Raw genomic sequence first — 3,793 nt, forward strand, 5'->3', positions numbered from 1 at the left:
CTGGTTCGAAACCAGGCGAAAAACAGTTCCTTTTGACACATGCAGTAAGTAACGTTTTATAAAAGAGATGAGTTGCTTTCATGAATACCTTATTTTGGAAACAGAGGTCTCTGACACATGTGAGAAGTACTGTATTTGTAACAGAGAATTTTCATGAATGCATGATGTTGGAATTTCGTATTCGTGCGATGAATATATGTAAAACTCGGGTTACTCCTTGCTGATAATACTAGCAGCAGTTTCTGTAGTGTAGTGGTTATCACGTTCGCTTTACACGCGAAAGGTCCCTGGTTTGAAACCAGGCGGAAACAGTGGTCCTTTTGACACATGCAGTAAGTAACGTTTTTATAAAAGAGATGAGTTGCTTTCATGAATACCTTATTTTGGAAACAGAGGTCTCTGACACATGTGAGAAGTACTGTATTTGTAACAGAGAATTTTCATGAATGCATGATGTTGGAATTTCGTATTCGTGCGATGAATATATGTAAAACTCGGGTTACTCCTTGCTGATAATACTAGCAGCAGTTTCTGTAGTGTAGTGGTTATCACGTTTGCTTTACACGCAAAAGGTCCCTGGATCGAAACCAGGAGGAAACAGTCATTCTTGACACATGCAGTAAGTAACGTATTTATAAAAGAGATGAGTTGCTTTCATGAATACCTTACTTTGGAAACAGAGGTCTCTGACACATGTGAGAAGTACTGTATTTGTAACAGAGAATTTTCATAAATGCATTATGTTGGAATTTCGAATTCGTGCGATTAATATCTGTACAATTTGGTTTACTCCACAGTAGTAATTCCAGCAGCAGTTTCTCTAGTTTAGTAGTTATCAAGTTTGCTTTACACTCGAATGGTCCCCGGTTCGAAGCGGGCGGAAACAGTTCTCTATGACAAATCCAGTAAGTACTGTATTTGTAACAGAGAATAGTTGTTCTAATAAATGCCTTATTTTGGAAATTCGAATACATGCAATGAATATCTGTAAAACTCGGGTTACTCCTTGCTTATAATAGTAGCAGCAGTTTCTGTAGTGTAGTGGTTATCACGTTCGCTTTACACGCGAAAGGTCCCTGGTTCGAAACCTGGCGGAAACAGTCCTCTTTGACACATGCAGTAAGTACCGTATTTCTAAAAGAGATGAGTTGCTTTCATGAATACCTTATTTTGGAAACAGAGTTCTCTGACACATGTGAGAAGTACTGTATTTGTAACAGAGAATTTTCATGAATGCATGATGTTGGAATTTCGTATTCGTGCGATGAATATATGTAAAACTCGGGTTACTCCTTGCTGATAATAGTAGCAGCAGTTTCTGTAGTGTAGTGGTTATCACGTTCGCTTTACACGCGAAAGGTCCCTGGTTCGAAACCTGGCGGAAACATAGCGTAGTGGTTATCCTTTTGACACATGCAGTAAGTAACGTTTTATAAAAGAGATGAGTTGCTTTCATGAATACCTTATTTTGGAAACAGAGGTCTCTGACACATGTGAGAAGTACTGTATTTGTAACAGAGAATTTTCATGAATGCATGATGTTGGAAAATTCGTGCGATGAATATATGTAAAACTCGGGTTACTCCTTGCTGATAATACTAGCAGCAGTTTCTGTAGTGTAGTGGTTATCACGTTTGAACACGAAAGGTCCCTGGTTCGAAACCAGGCGGAAAAACAGTGGTTATCCTTTTGACACATGCAGTAAGTAACGTTTTTATAAAAGAGATGAGTTGCTTTCATGAATACCTTATTTTGGAAACAGAGGTCTCTGACACATGTGAGAAGTACTGTATTTGTAACAGAGAATTTTCATAAATGCATTATGTTGGAATTTCGAATTCGTGCGATGAATATCTGTACAATTTGGTTTACTCCACAGTAGTAATTCCAGCAGCAGTTTCTCTAGTTTAGTAGTTATCAAGTTTGCTTTACACTCGAATGGTCCCCGGTTCGAAGCGGGCGGAAACAGTTCTCTATGACAAATCCAGTAAGTACTGTATTTGTAACAGAGAATAGTTGTTCTAATAAATGCCTTATTTTGGAAATTCGAATACATGCAATGAATATCTGTAAAACTCGGGTTACTCCTTGCTGATAATAGTAGCAGCAGTTTCTGTAGTGTAGTGGTTATCACGTTCGCTTTACACGCGAAAGGTCCCTGGTTCGAAACCGGGCGGAAACATAGCGTAGTTGTTATCCTTTTGACACATGCAGTAAGTAACGTTTTTATAAAAGAGATGAGTTGCTTTCATGAATACCTTATTTTGGAAACAGAGGTCTCTGACACATGTGAGAAGTACTGTATTTGTAACAGAGAATTTTCATGAATGCATGATGTTGGAATTTCGTATTCGTGCGATGAATATATGTAAAACTCGGGTTACTCCTTGCTGATAATACTAGCAGCAGTTTCTGTAGTGTAGTGGTTATCACGTTCGCTTAACACGCGAAAGGTCCCTGGTTCGAAACCAGGCGGAAACAGTCCTTTTGACACATGCAGTAAGTAACGTATTTATAAAAGAGATGAGTTGCTTTCATGAATACCTTATTTTGGAAACAGAGGTCTCTGACACATGTGAGAAGTACTGTATTTGTAACAGAGAATTTTCATGAATACATGATGTTGGAATTTCGTATTCGTGCGATGAATATATGTAAAACTCGGGTTACTCCTTGCTGATAATAGTAGCAGCAGTTTCTGTAGTGTAGTGGTTATCACGTTTGCTTTACACGCGAAAGGTCCCTGGTTCGAAACCGGGCGGAAACAGTAGTGGTTATCCTTTTGACACATGCAGTAAGTAACGTTTTTATAAAAGAGATGAGTTGCTTTCATGAATACCTTATTTTGGAAACAGAGGTCTCTGACACATGTGAGAAGTACTGTATTTGTAACAGAGAATTTTCATAAATGCATTATGTTGGAATTTTGAATTCGTGCGATGAATATCTGTACAATTTGGTTTACTACACAGTAGTAATTCCAGCAGCAGTTTCTCTAGTTTAGTAGTTATCAAGTTTGCTTTACACTCGAATGGTCCCCGGTTCGAAGCGGGCGGAAACAGTTCTCTATGACAAATCCAGTAAGTACTGTATTTGTAACAGAGAATAGTTGTTCTAATAAATGCCTTATTTTGGAAATTCGAATACATGCAATGAATATCTGTAAAACTCGGGTTACTCCTTGCTTATAATAGTAGCAGCAGTTTCTGTAGTGTAGTGGTTATCATTTTCGCTTTACACGCGAAAGGTCCCTGGTTCGAAACCTGGCGGAAACAGTCCTCTTTGACACATGCAGTAAGTAACGTTTTTATAAAAGAGATGAGTTGCTTTCATGAATACCTTATTTTGGAAACAGAGGTCTCTGACACATGTGAGAAGTACTGTATTTGTAACAGAGAATTTTCATGAATGCATGATGTTGGAATTTCGTATTCGTGCGATGAATATATGTAAAACTCGGGTTACTCCTTGCTGATAATAGTAGCAGCAGTTTCTGTAGTGTAGTGGTTATCACGTTCGCTTTAACACGCGAAAGGTCCCTGGTTGAAACCAGGGCGGAAAAACAGTCCTTTTGACACATGCAGTAAGTAACGTTTTATAAAAGAGATGAGTTGCTTTCATGAATACCTTATTTTGGAAACAGAGGTCTCTGACACATGTGAGAAAGGAATTTTCATGAATACATGATGTTGGAATTTCGTATTCGTGCGATGAATATATGTAAAACTCGGGTTACTCCTTGCTGATAATACTAGCAGCAGTTTCTGTAGTGTAGTGGTTATCACGTTCGCCC

General features: G+C 38.4%; 6 non-coding genes across 6 annotated transcripts; all 6 read left to right on the forward strand.

Moving 5' to 3' along the window:
* The first annotated feature begins 238 nt into the window (after positions 1-238).
* On the forward strand, positions 239-311 carry trnav-uac. Its single transcript has one exon. It is a non-coding gene; the product is annotated as a tRNA-Val (tRNA).
* Positions 312-1,027: 716 nt separating this feature from the next.
* trnav-uac lies at positions 1,028-1,100 on the forward strand. Its single transcript has one exon. It is a non-coding gene; the product is annotated as a tRNA-Val (tRNA).
* A 214-nt stretch (positions 1,101-1,314) lies between these two features.
* trnav-uac lies at positions 1,315-1,387 on the forward strand. The gene has a single exon. It is a non-coding gene; the product is annotated as a tRNA-Val (tRNA).
* Positions 1,388-2,109: 722 nt separating this feature from the next.
* Positions 2,110-2,182, forward strand: trnav-uac. Its single transcript has one exon. It is a non-coding gene; the product is annotated as a tRNA-Val (tRNA).
* Positions 2,183-2,408: 226 nt separating this feature from the next.
* trnav-aac lies at positions 2,409-2,481 on the forward strand. Its single transcript has one exon. It is a non-coding gene; the product is annotated as a tRNA-Val (tRNA).
* Positions 2,482-2,694: 213 nt separating this feature from the next.
* Positions 2,695-2,767, forward strand: trnav-uac. Its single transcript has one exon. It is a non-coding gene; the product is annotated as a tRNA-Val (tRNA).
* The last annotated feature ends 1,026 nt before the right edge of the window (positions 2,768-3,793 follow it).

The sequence above is a fragment of the Oncorhynchus gorbuscha genome, unplaced genomic scaffold (assembly GCF_021184085.1).
Source record: "Oncorhynchus gorbuscha isolate QuinsamMale2020 ecotype Even-year unplaced genomic scaffold, OgorEven_v1.0 Un_scaffold_18031, whole genome shotgun sequence".
Classification (NCBI taxonomy): domain Eukaryota; kingdom Metazoa; phylum Chordata; class Actinopteri; order Salmoniformes; family Salmonidae; genus Oncorhynchus; species Oncorhynchus gorbuscha.